The sequence below is a fragment of the Schistocerca piceifrons genome, chromosome 1 (assembly GCF_021461385.2).
Source record: "Schistocerca piceifrons isolate TAMUIC-IGC-003096 chromosome 1, iqSchPice1.1, whole genome shotgun sequence".
Classification (NCBI taxonomy): domain Eukaryota; kingdom Metazoa; phylum Arthropoda; class Insecta; order Orthoptera; family Acrididae; genus Schistocerca; species Schistocerca piceifrons.
Genome location: NC_060138.1, coordinates 207,666,917 through 207,685,688, shown reverse-complemented (window position 1 = coordinate 207,685,688; position 18,772 = coordinate 207,666,917).

Below are 18,772 nucleotides of genomic sequence, written 5' to 3'. Positions count from 1 at the left end.
GGCATGGATGTGTGTGATGTCCTTAAGTTAGTTAGGTTTAAGTAGTTCTAAGTCTAGGGGACTGATGATCTCAGATGTTAAGTCCCATAGTGCTTAGAGCCATTTGAACCGTTTTTTGAACCTCGCTCGCAGACATACGTTCAATCAGTTGCTGCAACGTTTTTTGGGAGTGGCAACCCATTCTTCACGGAGTGCTGCACTGAGGAGAGCTATAGATGTGAGGCCTTGTACGAAGTCGGCGTCCCAAAACATCCTAAATATGTTCTATAGGATTTAGGTCAAGGCTCTGTGCTGGCCAGTCCATTACAAGGATGTTACTGTCGTGTAACCTCTCCGCCACAGTCCATGCATTATGAACAGGAGCTCGATCGTGTTGAAAGATGCCATCGCCATTTCCGAATTGCTCTTCAACAGCGGGAAGCAAGAAGGTCCTTCAAACATCAATGTCGGCCTGTGCTGTGATAATGCCACGCAAAACAACAAGGGCTGCAAGCCCTCTCCGTGAAAAATACGACCACACCAAAGCACCACCGTCTCCGAATTTTACTGTTGGCACTACACAAGCTCGTAGATGACGTTCACCGAGCATTCGCCATACCCACACCCTGCCATTGGATCGCCACGTTGTGTACCGTGATTCATCACTCCACACAACGTTTTTCCACTGTTCCAATGTTTACGCTCCTTACATCAAGCGAGGCGTCGTCTGGCAATTACCTGCGTGATGTGTGGCTTATGAGCAACCTCTCCACCATGAAATCCAAGTTTTCTCCCATCCCGCCTGTCATAGTACTTGCAGTGGATCCTGATGCAGTTTGAACTTCCTGTGTGATGGTCCGGATAGACGTCTGCCTATTACACAGTACGACCCTCTTCAACTGTGGGCGGTCTCTGTCAGTCAACAGACGAGGTCGGCCTGTACGCTTTTGTGCTGTATGTGTCCCGTCACGTTTCCACTTCACTATATCATGGAAAACACTGGACCTTGGGATTTTTATGAGTGTGAAAATCTGGCGTACAGACGTATGGCGCAAATGACACCACATTACCTGACTACGATGGAAGACCGTGAGTTCCGCGGAGCGCCCCATTCTGCTCTCTCATGATGTTTAATGAATACTGATGTCGCTGATATGGAGTACCTGGCAGTAGGTGGCTGCACAATGCACCTAATATGAAAAACGCATGTTTTTGGAGGTGTCCGGTTACTTTTCATCACATAGTGTATGTAGGGCCTTCCAACCACCTTGGGATTATGACGACCTAACGCACCAACTGGACAGAATTTGACACTATATCCCTCAGCAGGACATCCAACAACTCTGTCAATGGAACTTCCTGTCACATTAAAACTGTGCCGGAGCGAGACTAGAACTCGGGACAAAAGTTCCAGTCTCGGTCCGGCACACAGTTTTAATCTGCCAGGAAGTTTCATATCAGCGCACACTCCGCTGCAGAGTGAAAATCTCATTCTGGGAACTCTATCAACCATTGCCAAGCTGAATAACTGCTTGCATAATTTTCGGAGTTCGATCAACGCGTTATTGAGTTGCTCAGTTTGTGAAGCTCTTGCTCCTCAATAAATCATCTGGTTATTCCGAAATTGTAATCAATTCTTTTCTGTACATGTACATAACATACACCGATTTCCGTCCCATTCGGATAATTTCTCTGTTATGTATCTGTTTTCTTTTTTTTTTCTCTTAAGAGTGTTTTGCACATTAGATTGGTAAGTTCGGTGAAGCGTTTACTGTGTAATCCATCCCGTTTTCGTCATTGTACATCAGAAAAACTGCCTGTTCGTATTGTTGTTGTTTTTACTGCCTGCGTTGTGTGTGAATGAGAACATGGCGAAAACAGAGACTGGATACGTGTGACGGGATGTTGTTCTTCCAGATGTTTAATTCTACTCGATATAGAGCCACACTAACGTCATGTTTCCTTCTGCTTGTTTCAGGTGAGTATGCGTGCCCGCGGGGGGAAGCGACGCTGCCTCATAGGCGGTGAGTAAGCCCCTCCTACGATCTGCGAGCCTGCTGCCAGTAGCAGGCGGAGGATTTTGTCAGGAGCGGCGGCGCCATAAGGCGGTCGGAATGGCGCTATTTAGATGAATCTCGCCCATATTTCTCCGCGCAGCATTCTTTTCCCCGACCGTTCTTACAGATTTCTCTGCCGATTCGAAGTACGAATGGGGGACAATTTATAGAGTTGCGCAGATGGCGTTTGATCGTTTGGCGTAACGCGCGGAGGTCCATAGGGATCGGTCGGCGTTGATCGTAAATGTGTGCAACTCAGTCAGCGTCGAGATACATAAGGAAAGGGTCTGCTTGTCACCTACAGACTCATTTCAGCCCACGTCTGTATAGCGTTATGGCACTCTGCTTTTCACGTACTGCAAATATATTTCGTCAGCACAAAGAGAGTGAGCGTCTTTGTATTACAATCAGATTGTCTCCTGTTTTAGGGATTATTGCAACCAGTAAGAAATGTGAAAAGTTTTCTTTTATTTAATGTAGTATACGAGCACATCAGATTAAAACTCCGAGGCAAAATGAGAGTCCATAAAGAAATCAGAATGGTTTGTGACGGCTATGGACGGATAATTACCTTCACCGAGTTTCGAGGAGATGAGAACAATCTGACAGAGTTGTAAGGAAGAATCGGAATAGACAATTTCTGTGTTACTTGCTTCACTAGTAATTTATTTATGTGCCATAAATTTCTGGTGATTAGTCCATTGTCGATGACTGTGAATGTATTATTTTGTACAGTTTGCAATACCAGTTAGCTCTTATTATTACTCTAAATTGTTTGTTTTTATGTTTGTATCATTATGCACAAAACATCTTTGTCAGTAATGATAAACAGTCGATTTACAGCAGAAACCCTGGATATATAAAAGTAAGAACTTGTGAAATACACCACAAAAGTGCGGTTTTCTATGTAGTCATTCTCTGTTAACCGTGAACTGTGAAACCTATACAGCATAAGGTCATTTGTGTTAATCACCTCAGTGTAATGCACATTTGAGGTCTGTATATCTTTAATTATTTCCTGAATGTTTGTAGGCGTTGACGGAACGTGACTGCACTTGATGTTCTTTGTACACTACCAAACCAACTTTTGTAGAGAGTTCAAAGTAGTCTTGCTACATTTTGTTTTCTTATTTATAATCTGAAGTCCCTCCTAAGAGTCTTGAGGCGCAGTTTTACTGGTGTATTTGCAGGTCTTTACAATTTAATTTTTGCGATCCGTCGGCGCAACGCAATCTGACTCTCAATAACCCCTACAAAAGAATGGCCCTGACTAACAGTAACCTATACCTTTCCGTCGGCGCAAACAAATTATTGCTCCTGAAGTCTTTCATGAGATTCTCAATGATGTCTGAAAGCGTCGGTCTGTTTCCCAACAAAAACAAAATTATTTTTTGCGGAACTCTACGTGCTCTTTCAATAGAGCGGTTTCAGATTAATCTAATGCGATATTTTTATGGGCGCACATTAACAGGATCAGTAAAATACGAAGAGTAATCAAGACTCAGAAACATCCCCTTAGAAAAATTAGGAATGACAATGCTGGTAACCCTCTTACGTTATTTGATTTTCAAACAGCTGAGCAAAACTGAACGTACTAAGACATTTCTCTCTTTACTTATTCTGATCAACACTAAACTGACAAACAATATTTTTAGCGCAACGCAATCTGACTCTCAATAACCCCTACAAAAGAATGGCCCTGACTAACAGTAACCTATACCTTTCATGAATCACTTACCTCACAAAAATCTTCGTTACTCGAACTACTACAATGCAGCGAGCGCCAATACTGCCAGCTAAATAAAAGATTCGAACTGCTCAAGGCACTAACAACTGATAGGCATAATTAGCAAATGAAAGATTTTGATGCAGAACAAACAATGTATTTACCTTAATAGTGTTCAAAAGTATATATATCAGTTCACGACATTAAGTCTTACAAATTTCCTTTTTCTGACGGACACACGTCCAGATCGTCCTCTCTCAAAGCTCTGCCATCTCTCTTCCCACATCCACCACTGCTGGCTCACCTACAACTGCGCAACGCTACACACTGTTCACATCCAATTGCCCAACACTACAATAGCAAATATTCCAACAATGCAAACCAGCCATAGACTGCACAAAGCACACACAGCCAGTGATTTTCATACAGAGCGCTACGTGGCGTCACCAACATAAAAACCTAAACAGCCTACTTACAACTCCAACAGCGACTAAGTAGCGCTGTTGCATGACTGCAGCAGTCAGCAGTGATAGTGGCGCTGTCGCTACTGGAGTATTCGTCATTCGTCGTTTGTTGCTGGCCATGTTAACACATGTAAATGAAATATGCATACATCGCACTGGACTAATTTGGGCCGCTGTATCGAATGGGCAAGTAAAATCCCGCTTTAAATATAATTTTGTTTGCAAAGGGAAACAAATCGGCGCTTTTCGTCGACACTGGGCACCGCATGAAAGATGTGGTGAGCAGTATTTGTGTGAGCTGAATCAAGCTACAGACTTCGAAAACAAAATTTCAAATACCTGATAAAATACCAGAGAAAATGCTTCTCATGAATGTGTAGAGGGGTTACCTGTATGTATACAGGGTGTCCTATTTATCTCGACCGCCCTAAATTGTTTGTTCAGATGCAAATTACAAATTGTTTCAAGCAAATGTACTTTAGCCGTCAGAAATGGCTCTGAGCACTATGGGACTCAACTGCTGTGGTCATCAGTCCCCTAGAACTTAGAACTACTTAAACCTAACTAACCTAAGGACATCACACACATCCATGCCCGAGGCAGGATTCGAACCTGCGACCGTAGCAGTCGCACGGTTCCGGACTGCGCGCCTAGAACCGCGAGACCACCGCGGCCGGCAGCCGTCAGAGGGACATCAATCAGCATGATTGTCTTCGTTGTAGCTTTGTTTTTTTACAAAGATATGAACACCGGTATGACTCTTTTAAATGGCACCTCGTATTTTTTATTCGGTAATTCATTTCCTCTCCTAAAGATCTATTAAAAATGTATCACAGAGTACCGTTCACAAAAACACAACGTTATTAATTACGTAACACAACATTGACGTTGACGCTCCCAGCGCTTAGTGCAGGTATTCGGGGTAATGGAACACATCCACGTGCTGACGTTGACAGAGGACAAATGTAAACATAAGTAGAATGCACACCGTCATTCCGCCAATCATCGTAGTTGAAGAGTTGTGTGAGCAGAATGTACACCAACGAAGAGAAGGTAGAAATACTACTAATCTATGGGGAATGTAAGTTAGCAGAACAGTAACTGCAATACTGTTTTCTTATGCTCGGGTACATTTAGTACAGTAGTTCAGTCCTTTTAAATATTGTTGTGTAGTTTAGGCATACAGTAAAGGCTGTCCTTCCTACAAACTGCATCGACATAACGTTTCTGTTATTGTGGTTGTTGAAGGTAGGCGAAATGCTACGCAGGCAGTGGAACTGTACAGAGCGACATCCTGACAAGAGCCCACCTTTCCGACGGATGTTTTCTAATCTTGTTGCGACGCTTCAGAAAATGGGAAGTTTCAACCTACGAAAACGCAATCGTCGTAGCATTCGCACAGACGAAGCTGCCTAAGTTACTGTTCTCGCTTCCGTTGCTATGAATCCACATGTGAGCACACGACAACTTGAACACGAGATTGGCATTCCTCAAACCAGTGTACATCGTATTCTTAGACGTCACCGGTTCGATCCTTGCCATGTACACCTACATCAAGAATTGCATGGGAATGATTTCCACAGTTCTGTCAGTGGGCACAGCAGCAAATCTTCGCCAACCCGAACTTCTTCTCCAATGCTCTATCTGCCGATGAATGTTTCTTCTCAAACAAAGAACAGGTAAATACAAGGAACATGCATTATTGGTCCAGCGACAACCCACGATGGCTTAGACAGGTGGAACATCAGAGCCAATGGAGAGCTAATGTCTGGTGTGGGAAGCTTGGTACTATAATTGACCCTTATTTCATCAATGGCAGTCTAAGCAGCACAGCGCATGTCAACTTCCTCAGACGAATTCTTCCTCCTCTTCTGGATGAAGCGCAGCTAAGAACCAGAATGCTTATGTGGTATCAACACGATGGATGTCCAGCACATAATGCCTTGCGTGCACGTCGTGTTCTGTACCAGTTGTATCCTGCCAGATGGATTAGTCGAGGAGGAACAGATATTTGACCTGCTAGGTCTCCTGTTTAAATCTTCTGGACTTTTTCCTTGGGGATGCATTAAAGACGTTGCGTATCGCGATATTCCAACAATTCCAGATGACATGCAGAAACGTATCGTACTTGCTTGTAATTCTCTTCAGCGGGCAACACTGGAAGCAGTAAATAATTCTTTCATTCAACGAGTGCAGCAGTGTATCTGTGTTCAGGGTCACCACTTTGAGCACCTTTGAATGTTCTACTCCTGGGCAATGGTACAGGAGAGTCAAAGTCAATTTTGTGTTACGTTTTTTCCTTGGTTTTTTCTTGGTCCTGACAACTCCTACAAGTGGACGAGTTTGTGATCCCGGGCTCAGAGTCAGTGTTGTCTTAGGTAATAAACAACGTTGTGTTTCAGTGAATGGTACAGTGTGACACATTTTTGAATAGATCTTTAGGAGAGAAAATGAATTACCGAATAAAAACTGCAGGATGCCTTTTAAAAACGTCATACCATTGTTTATATCTTTGTAAAAAAACAAAGCTAGAACGAAGGCAATCATGCTGATTGATGTCCCCCTGACGGCTGAAGAACATTTGTTTGAAACGTTTTGTAATTTTCATCTGGAAAAAGAGTTACTTAGGGTGGTCAAGGTAAATGGGACACCCTATACATATGGTGAATCATAACAGCAGCGTCGAGCTTTCAGAGGTTGTTCAGGGACACCTTCTGATCATTTTGGTATTAGGGACCCACAGACTCCGCCAGCTGGTTACAGCATTACTGCATTTCGTTTGGTTTCTTGCCACAGTTAGCTTTGTACTCGTCTTACATAGAAAGTGGCGCACAACAGCGCAAATGTCAAAGATTTGTGGTCTGTCTTCTTTGGCAACAAACTTGTCCCATTCACTCACGGCTGTTCAAAACAGTAATGCCCATTACCTCGGTCTATGCGCTCAAGTTTGCTTGCATTCAGCGCTGCTCGGTTATGTATGGGTTTTGTTTTTCCGGCAGTTTTAGGTACACATTAACAGTGAAACAGTAGAGGGGATAGATTTATTGATGAAGACTAGGTCTTCTGTATTGGTCACTGAATGCTATGGAAGAGCGGGGCGACGACTCTATACGGAACTGTCCTTGCAGAGACAGCAACTACATCACAATGATTTGCAGAAACGAAGGAGATTCGTGTAATAAAACTATTAAATCGTAATTACGTTGTTACTCTGTACCAAGTCGCCGCAGACCTTGAACCACTTGTAACAAAATGCACAGACTGTATCTCTGAACGACCTCTGAAAGTTTGTCGGCATATATATATATATATATATATATATATATATATATATATATATATATATATATATATATATATATATATATTTCGAGTATGTGCATACGTGTGTGTTTGTGTTTTAAAATGGAGAATATTATGAATGATCTGGTAGAGTGCAAAGAAGTTGCTGAGAACAAATATTACATTTCTCTTATACAAAGGGTCAGTAGTTTGTGCTGGTCCAAAATCGTTCCAACGTAGTGTTACTAAGATAAGAAAAGCATCAGTGTATAACAGCAACAGTTCCCTTCAGGTATTCATACCACATTCTCGTATTTTTCAGTTAGTGAAGTATTGCCTTCGCCATGAATTAACACAGGGCCGATGGAAATCATTCAGGAAGTTCCAGTTCCTGGGGTAGTACATGCCTGGTCTGGAATCCCCCTCCAACGTATTTTGTCTTGGATGTCCACTTGGTCCAAGCTCATTATGGTCTGCCCTACAGCAGCCCATCCTGCTCTAATCAGTCAGAGAATCTACCTGAAAGAAGAAACAAAAGTGAATATCATGAGGTCAAGCGATGAGCATCTGACAAAGAAAATCGCTATAACTCATTTATGTTTCCGTCGCTCACCAGAATTAGATGTGACAATAAGATGGATCAATTCCAGGATCTAGAACGGACCAATGTGGTCAGCTATGGTTCAGAGTAAGACTGATAAACAAATAAGCGAAATAACAAACTAGAGTAGATAGCATCTGTGCTGTTATTGCACTACAACAAAAGTTTGTTTATCGTTGGTGCAGCTGTCGATCTGAATTTATCTATATTTAGCGACTTCCTTAATACAGGCAGATTATCCTTTATCAAACTCGAATCAACGACTTCGATAATAGTAGCACGTAAAAAATTCGATATAAGAGATTAGATATAGGCAGTTCAGAAAGTGTGTCCATAATTACATGCTTTAGATTCTACAGAAAACAATACAATTTATTCTCAAATGGATAAAACGCGCAAACTTCTCGTCTTTCACCGTCACATCCCCAGAGACTGTTAGCTTCCCAGTATAATACCGGGTGGAGACGGTGGGAGTAGGGGGGGGGGGGGGGGGACACCAATGGAATACAACCATTTGGGTTGATCACCGTACATTCGAATTTGAAAGTCGCAACTCCCGATAAGCTGACTATAAAATCGCTCACAATTATGCTTCCAACAGATACGCCTAACGCATCTCGGAATTGTCGACAGTACTACGCGGCCATATGGTTGGGTGGCTCATAGCTTAGGTGTCAGATTGTGAGCCCAATGGTGTGGGATGTACCTGGTCAAGCGCCGCAAACAGTATGTCAGTCTTGCCTAGCATACCTGCTGCAATCTGTTCGCGCAGAAATTCGTCCATTGGGTTTAGTGGCTGAGGCGGCTGCAGTTTGTAATAATGGAAGCTTTTATTAAAATCTTTGTGCATTGTTGATCATGGAGCATCCAGATTTCTGGCCGCTGTACTCACTGATTTTGTCAGACTCCTTGCTAACGCCTAACGAGTTGGCGCCTGGCACAGACGGGCGACCGCCTCCTGTTTCTGGAGAACACTGTCCGTTTCTACGAATGACATGCCAAGCCCAAATATGAAGCTGGAACGATCGTTGTCTTGCATATTGTCCTCCGTTGTACATGGACATTGGACTTTCACTTGTGACGTCTTCATTGTTCGTCAGGTATGCGGCATCTGAAAAATAAACAAACCTTTGTGACATACCTTGTCGCATGATGAAAACCAGTCGTTATTATCGAATATATAGGGTTTTTCAAAAACAGATGGCATAATTTCAGGTAGGTATTCCCCGTATTTAGACAGTAAAAACATAACAACGCGTGTCCGTAAATGCTTGCTTTCCGGGTTACGGCCTTCAAAACAGTAACAACCAGAGAAACATTTTTCTTCCCAGAACTGTCCAAAATCTCCATTTTCTGCTTGAACGTAGGCCTCACATCGATGTCTCATGGCCCTGTGAACACTACCCTGTGTTCCAAAAGTATTGCGTTACTCTTCAAATTTGCCACAGTTAATTTCCTTAAGGATCCCATCTCAGGCATTGGAGACGAATACACCAATGATTTTAAAGACCTTACAAGTGCAGACAGGTAGCGTCTAAATCAGGTGAGCGTGGAGGTCACGTTATTGGACCACATCCACCTATCCATCGATCGGGAACATTCGATCCATGTACCCACGAGGCGTACACAGTATGCAGGAGTGCTATCATCCAGTAAGTGAGCTTCTTGACGAATGACCAGCGGAGCGGTTTCAAAAACATAAGTTTCGGTGTGAACATCTGGCACGAAAATCTGCTTACAAGTACAAGAGGTCCAACCAACCGATCATCAATGATAGTCCCCCATATGTTGAAGGAGAACGGCACTTGTTGATGAGATGGAAGACTGCATGTGGTTTTTTTTTTTTTTTTTTTTTTTTTTTTTTTAGTAGCCTCACTACGGATGTTTGCAATGTCATCTCGTGTGAAATGGTCTTCAGCTGTTCAACAAGTAATGCAACACATTTTTTCTGAAAGCAGTTTGATTTTATTCAGGATTCCAATACACCACATTATTCCCACTCCCCTCTTTCGAATACAAAATCCTACTTTTTCAACATAATCTCCATTCAGTGCGACGGCGTTACGCCGCCTTAGTGGAAGAGCTGTTATACCCGCACGGTACCACTTTACTGGTCGACATCGGAGCCGAGTATAGATGCATCGATAACCTCCACATCACCCGGTACTGCTTTCCGCGGAGTGCATCCTTCATTGAGCCAAACACATGGAAGTCGGAATGTGCCAGATCAGGCCTCTAGGATGAATGAGGAAGGCAGTCCAGTCAAGTTTTGTGAGCTGCTCTCGGGTGCAGACTGGCGTGAGGCCATGCTTTGTACTGTAGAAGGAGATGTTCGTTTCATTTTTGTGCCGACGAACATGCTGAAGTCATTTCTTCAATTTCCCGAGAGTAGCACAGCTGTGTGCCGGCAGTCATGCAGGAGATCGAACAGGTTTTCGCGAACTTGTTGCGAAGATGATAAACGTCTCGCCCAACGACTCATCGTGCTTTTGTTCACTGCCAGGTCTCAGTAGATATTCTGCAAGATCCTATGAATATCGGCGATGCTCTCGTTTTTCGCCAAAATAAACTTAATGAAAGCACTTTGTTTGGAATGCACCTCCATTGGTACGTCATTTCGAAGGTTACGTATAACATAGCCACCTACCGGAACTTCATTGAACTATGAGGACTGAAGCGGGAATATTTCACAACAGTTACAGGTTTTTTTCAACTAAAATTGTCTGAGAGACGTGTGGCGTTACTTACTGAATGCCCCTCATACTGAGGCAGGAAAGTAAGGATTGTAGCACACTGTTGAAAGAACTACTCGTTGCGGATACAACTGTTACTCTTGCAACAGTCTCTAGACAGTCGTATAAGGAACACTGAATAGCAATGCCAACCTTCGTGTACTGACAGAAGGAATCGTGTGCTCAGAATGCACAATCTCCTTTTCTGCATCTGGAGTTGTAGTTAGACGTTGTCCCCTCTCGAAACTAGGAATTGTGAACTTCCCATTAGCGCACAGGCACTGATGTGCTACAATCTGGACATCCACGCTGTGTGTACTCCGCTCGGTACAATCGACGAGCGATGGCAGCTTTGTCGTCCGCCTTACCGCATATGAGATGCACTGCCAGCAGCACAGTTTTCTGTACCGTAGGTCTGTATTAACAGTCTGTACAAATTGGTAGTCTGTACTAACTCTCGTGGTATGATACAGTCACCTCAAAGCTGTGTCTGTGTTATCTGTCGATTTTCTCTGACGAGCTCATCAACCCGTGTGCTATGAGTCTCGCCGAATGCCGTACGCTGTCATCCACCGCCGTTTCCTTCATTACGAGCACGAACAACCTAACGTCGCACATTACTGGTGTCGATATGTTTACCACCGCACACAGCTTTCATGCATGTGAACTGCAGGCACGTTTCCTGCGGTTAGAAATTCGATTACAGTACGCCCTTCCTCCCTCACCGTCGCCACTTTACACGCTACAATTCGGAGCCGTTTAGCAGCTGAGAGTTACGCCTTGCTTAAACGAAGCGAGAAAGTCGTCCGAGTAATATGCATGACATGTAGCACTACAGCCTAAACTGAGAATAGAATGAAAAAAATCGGACGCATTACTTCTCAGCACGCCCTCATATTTCTGTCACTGCAACTACCTGTAGGAATAAGAACTTTCTAGTGAATAAAATTATTTTGCAGGTGATACCTTGGAACCGAAGCATTTCCGGATACATGCTATAATCAATTCTTTATATTGAAACTTCCCGGCAGATTAAACTCGAGACCTTCGCCTTTCGAGAACAAATACTCTGCCACTCAGCTACCCTAACACGATTCACGACCTTTCCACGTAAGTTTACTCACCAGTGCCGTATTTCCTACCTTAAAATCTTCGCTGAAACTCTCCTCCGAAACGTGCAAGACTAACACTCGTGGAGAAAGGAATATTGCTGAGAAATGGCTTACAAGGAGACGGCACGACCGTGGGGTCGGGGATTTGTCCGTAATTTTGTGTGGTGAAAGAGGACCCCTAACACCTCACGTGGTTAAAGTATTAGGACGCACTACTCGGAAAATCCTGAGAAAAATCGATCCAAAGTTTCCTAAGTGCCTTATGAGTGTAAAATGTTAGTCCACTGCTGGGCCGTCGTCTGGCCTACATGATAGCCGGCACGGTAGCTCAGCGTGTTCGGTCAGAGGGTTACGTGCCTTCTGTAATTAAAAAAAAACTGAGTTAATCGATCAATAACGAACTTAAACCGTTGTCTTACGACGTCCGCCCCGAGCAGATGCAACGAACAAAAGCGAACAAAATGAGGTTTTTTTTAAAAAAAAAAAACATGGTTAGCGCTCGGACCCTTACGCCAAAGGTCTCGGGTTCGATTCCTCATCCAGCACTTTTTTCCCCTTCTGTTTGCTTGCAAAATTGCAGCGCATTGTTACAGGAGAATAGTGAAATTAATTCCCGGGAAAATTGTACAAAAATTCATTCTATAATTCACCATCAATTATCGTCACCAATATTCCGAGACATGATTCAATATGCCTGGTTTGCCTCAAAATTGTCAGAAACTCGAAACATTTTGGTAAATGTTAATGGGCCATGTTTTTGTACAGATTTATTGCAAACGCCCTGTGATTGCAAAAAATACGCTTTTATATGTTGCGCAAGATGTCTCAAAAATTATTGCTTTGTTTGTTTTTACGATAATTACCACGGCGGTTCTTGTTTATAATTATTATATGTATAAAAATTGAATGTTTTCCAATCGAATTTGTTATTCTGATTAAAAAGGTAATGTTTCTCCTCATATACTTTACGATGAAAAATGGAAAACCCACCGCCATGAATTGTGTTGTTGGACAAAAAAAAAAATTTTTTTATTCAATAATGAAACTAATTTGTTAAAGATAATGTAGGTTTGGGAAACTTTCTGAATAACAGGTAGAATCACCAAAGAAAATGAAAGAGAATAAAAAAAAAGTACCAGAGGAGGAATCGAACACGAGACCTCTGGCGTAAGAATCCGAGCCCTAAACACCTTTTTTTTTTTGACGCTGCTACTTTTTTCACTTTTTTACAACTTTTTTCCATCTTTTTTGTTTTTTCCTCTATCCACTTTTTTATCCATCCTTTTTTTCCCAGCAATCCAATTTTTATTAACCACTTTTATTTTTCTTTTTATTTTTTATTTATTTATTTTTTTGTGTTTTTAGGATGGTCAGGGCGTGGGACACGCCGCACTAGCAGTAGGGTCTGTTCACGGCACTGCCAGTGCGTCGAGGCCCAAACCCCTCCCACCCCTTTTTCATGTTCCCTGTTGGGTCATAGCACTAAGTGTGTAGAAATCTTAACACAATATTTCCATTCTCCGATCTAAGAAAGACAAAGAAACCTCTTCTCTGAGTAGAAACTGAACACTGATAAAAAAAAAAAAACTTAACAATTCTTCACGAATCACACAAATACTTTGGAAGTCGAACACGAGTAATTTTTGAACAAAATGTTTTGAAAAAAAAAAAGAAAAAAAAAGTTCTGGAAGCAAGGTGATAGTAAATAGTAATAAGAAACCAAGTGACTTTTAATTTTCTTCTGTTCGTTCTCGTTCAAGGTGTTGTAGTGGTTCCACATATTTAACCAACACCCATTCTTTCAAAAATGATCTTCAGCATGTTGCCGTAGTGCTTCTTGTGGTTGCGATACGTGCTGATTTTTGCATATTCACACTTCATGTAAACGCGGAATTCTATCTCGTTGTCCGACCCAAGTGTGTGGATGACACAACTAACATATTTTCCCAGTAACCAGCTAATGGCGTTGGTTTTTAATTTCGGAAAGTATGTCATGTCTGGTCTCAGAAGGAGCGATGGCGTTATATATTCCGTAGAGGATCTGGTGAGAAAAGCGATTTGTTACCTGATCCAATTCCAGTTATGCGCATTGCCACCACAGTTGAATCTGTGGCTGAGTGTATCCACCATATTGCATTTTCCACAAAGGTGTGTCTGGTTTAAACCGATCCCATATAGTCTCTCGTTGGTGCTGATGACATTATTAACTGTTTTGTACCATGCGGAAATAGCGTCTGTAGATAGCCCGGCATAGTTGATGTTCCGCCATACAGCTTTCCAGTCACAATTTCGGAATTTCGTTTCAATTTTGTTTCTACCCTCATTTAACTTCCTTTCAGGTATGATGTCGCGCGCTGTGATACGTGTGTTGCTTTTGATTTCGTCACTAAGATAACTTGCTTCGAGGAAAAATTTCCTCACATACTGCAGATGGGCATTAATCCTTCGCACATCAATCGGTGCTTGCAGGCTATGGGGTGTCACAGCCTCAAAGAGCTTTGCGGTTATACATTGTGGAAGTTCTCTGAGTATATGGAAAGTCCGTTTGAGGAACAGAGCAGACGCTTTATTGCGAATATCCACCAAACCGAGGCCCCCGTTTCTGACATCCAGTATAACAGTAGTCGCACCAACCCTGAATATGTCTCCTCGCCATAAATAATTGGTGACAGTGGACATGATCCCTTTCGCTACTGGTTTAGGGATTGGAAATACCTGCGCAGTGAAATACGCTTTAGACAAAACGCAGGAGTTGATGAATCTGACTTTTTGCACCAGGTCCATAGTTCGATGGATGTTTTCCATTACAGCACCATGAACTTTCCTCCTAGTTTCCGTCCAGTTAAAAGCAGCCATCCTCATCGGACGTGCCATTAAGGTTATTCCCAAAGTTTTATGTTTGTTGTCTTGTTTTGCCCATGCCAGTCGAAAGTGATCTACGCCCCATAGATTCAATATTTTACTTTTGTTTTCATTTGCTGTCGCTCCCGACGCTAACAATACCTTTGGATTTCTCTTTCCAGTGTAACTGTCTCCTCCTTATTTCTTATTACAACGCCCACGTCATCAGCATAAGCTCGTATGACAGTTTTCTCACCACTCAATGTTATGCCTGTTAATCTTGGGTGGACAGTGCGGAGGAAGGGCTCTAAAGATACAGAAAATAAAAACATAGATAAGGGACTGCCCTGTGGAACCCCTCGCCTTATCTGTATGGGTTTAGATGTTTGGCCATTGATTGCTATTTTCGCATTTATACCTGTTGCAATATTCTTTAGCATGTTCACAATCTGGGGGTGGAAAGCCATTCTTGACAGCGTCGCAAAGAGGTATCTATGACTAACGCGGTCAAAAGCTTTGTTGAAATCTATAAAGATTAACGCACATTTTATACTTGTCACTGAGGTAATTGCAATGACATCTCTGTATGCAGATAGACTTTCGAATATCGTTCTGGTCGGAGAACAAGATTGATGATGACTCAATATTTTGTTGGAAAAGGCAGACAGTCTTTTGTTGATAATACGCGAAATTATTTTGTAATCAGAATTTAGTAGCGAAAGAGGCCGAAAATTGTTTAAGTTGGTTTTCCCTTTACTCCCTCTTAGGAATCAGTACTATTTTACTTTCCTTAAGCTCTGTAGGGACCGGTTTTCCGTTGAGGACCTCATTTGCCATGGAAGTGATCTTGTCCCCAATTATAGACCAGTAGCGGGCATAAAACTCCACGGGGAGGCCATCAAGTCCCGGAGATTTTTTGAGAGGTGAGTTACGTACTGCCCCATGCACTTCATCTTTAGTAATAGGCGACAGGATGTCAGCGTTGTCTGTTCCCGACAATTGTGGACCTAAAATAGTGAGAAAGTCCTCGAGAGCTGCATCTTCCACTGTGGTAGGGGCATATAAGGTTTCATAGTACCTGTGGACTTCGTCCAGTATTTGTTTCTGGCATGCGAGCCTCGTACCAGTATGCGTCTGGATTTCATCAATTAAAGTTAGACGTCTGTTTTTAGCATGCCGCACCAAGTGATAGAGAGAAGCTGTTTATTTGCTACGACTGATGTGGCCTTCGATTTAATTTTGAGTCCCTCCATCTGTTGCCGTTTAATGCTTAGTAACTTGGCTTTTATTTTTTTGATATCATTCAGACGAATTACGTCATCATGGGCCTGTTGACATAAGTCTCTTAAAACTTTATAATAAAACTCCATTGTATTCCTCAACTCCCTGTGCCTCGCTGCACTATACTGCATGACAGCTTTCCGCAGCCTTGGTTTAGCCCTCCTAGTCCACCAGTCAATGACTGTTGGGTGCTTGTCTACCGTGCGGAGGCACATAGTCCACGCTACTCTTATTTCCTGTTCCAGTTTTTCGTCAGTTAAAACAGAGATATTTAAATTCCATTGGCTTCTGAATCGTCGGGTTGGCTGTACACTTAAATTACAGCAAGTTAAAAGTGTACTGTGATCGCTAAAATACACGGGAATAGTTTCAACGTTAAATAAATAATTTTGCAAATTTGGTGACACGTAAATTCTATCTAGTCTACTGCGGGAGTGGCTGGTTATATACGTGAACCGACTGACGTCGGGTGCTGAAGTTCCCACACATCTTTAAGGTGTAGATCACTTACTTTTTTAACTGTGGCGAGTAGTTGAAGTTGGGTTGTTGATCTTTCTGGTTTAAAACACAGTTAAAATCTCCACCTAGTATAAGAGAACACGGATTTTTCCTCAATAAATAAATCAGTTCATCTTGAAAAAACTTCGCACGATCCAATTTGTGGGAATTTCCTGATGGGGCGTAAAGGTTAAGCACTGTCACATCGAATATTTTTATGCCTATGGCTCTTCCTGATTCTAGTCGTTCGATTTCAGTCACCGGAATGCCTTCCCTTATAAGAATGGCTGTACCGATATTGGCTTCCGTAGAAACATTAACAATTTCAAAAAAGCCTGGGATCCGAAATTCCGTTATCGCAACTTCTTGTAGCAACGCGATATCTATCTCGGACTGGTACAAGAATTCTTTTAGTGCTGCCAATTTCAAGGGTGACTGTATTTTATTAATGTTAATAGTAGTAATGCTATAAGCTTGCATCACAGACATACCATAAGAAGCTATTTGGGATGAGGACCGGTATGAATATAGCAGCAAACTGCTTCCCTACAAGGCACGATCTTTACAAGCTGTGTGCCCATTACATGTACTAAATTCCTAGAAAAATTTGCATTGCTTTTAAACAAAGAGCTTGAGAAGAAACGTATCCTGAAATCCCGGCAATGCATTGCTATAAGTCACTGTGGCCATTCTCTTTCTCCTCGTCAGTGTTGGCCCTGATGACTTCATGTTTAATATTCTTTTTCTTGATGTCTTTCTTTTCTGGTGTGGCTTTCGCTTGACGACGTGTGACTGCAAGACCCGGTGTCGGTCGCTGCCGCCGGCGGTGGCTGAATGGGGCAACGGCCATGGCTTGCGAGTCGTCAATATTTGGTTCCGGCGTGGTGTCTGTTGTGCTGTCTTGCTGGCGAGGCGGTGATGCTTGTTTATTTCCTCCTTCGGCGCGGTGTTGCGCTTCGGAGTCAGCAGGTTGTTTACTTGGTACTTCCTCGTACTGTTCGCACTGTATGGGCTGTGCACTTGATGCGGTTATTTCAGTCGTGACCTCAGGCTCAGGGTCACATTTCCGTGAAAGGTCTCTACCAGCTGCATCACTATTTGTTCGTGGCGGTATAAGTCCTTGTGCGGAAGTGGGAGCCACATCGACCTGCATTCCATCTCCTTTTTCCACTTCCAACAGATCTTCAGGACTGGGCTTCGGCCTCCTGGCAACGGGTGTTTCACAGGAAGAGTCCTCGTCAACATTTTTTTCAGTGTCCTCTAGAGGACGCTTTTTAGTGGGAATCTCGCTGTCACAGGACGGAATTTCAGCAGTTAATGCAGGTTTTAAAGACGGAAAGTCATTAACATTAAGTGCAACATTTTCGGAGGTAGTAACAGGATCTACGACAGCCGCCGGGTCTGTTGTATTACTGGCTGGCAACAAATCGTGGAGTGTTAATTTCTGGCGTTGCATAAGGTTATTTGTTAGCACAAAAACACGGCGAGGGCAGTCCTGACGGAGGTGACCAGACTCGTTACATACATGACATGTAGGGGTTTGCCCTGAGTACATAACATGCGCCTTGTGCCCGTCAACAAAGATGTGGGAGGGAATGTTTGCCTTCACTTCCATCTCCACGGAGCGAATGCCGTTAAAGCACTGCAGCTTGAAATGCGAAGCCCACTTTCGTTGACTATTTCCTGACAACCCAATATTTTGAAAGGACATCTTTAATTTTCGAGTTGTCTACTTCTATGGGAATATTCAAAACCCTAACATTCCTAATTACAGACTCGGAATTCCGGAGTTTTACAGTACTTTTAGTACCATCACGGTGTATAAATTCCGTTTCATTAACAAATTTTGCCAGAAAGCGGTCTACACTCACGGAATCGTTAAACTTTACAAAAATGTAGTATTCATCAGAGTCTAGCTGCATGGTATGAACTGATTAAGAATGAAGGCCAATTACCTCGGTAATCCAGTCGTGTATTTCAAGTGCAGAGGGCTGTACTCGACTGGTGTACTTGTCGAAGGTGAAAATCATGGTGTTTTTTCTCACGGAGTTTGCCATGGTGTTCTGCAGCGAAGAAACCTCGGACAACGCCGAAATCCCAACAGCACTAAGTAGAAAGATGACACGACCAAGACAAAATGCTCAATTTATAACGCTTAATTCACGTGCAAAACGTCAATAAACGAGCACGAAACTCGAA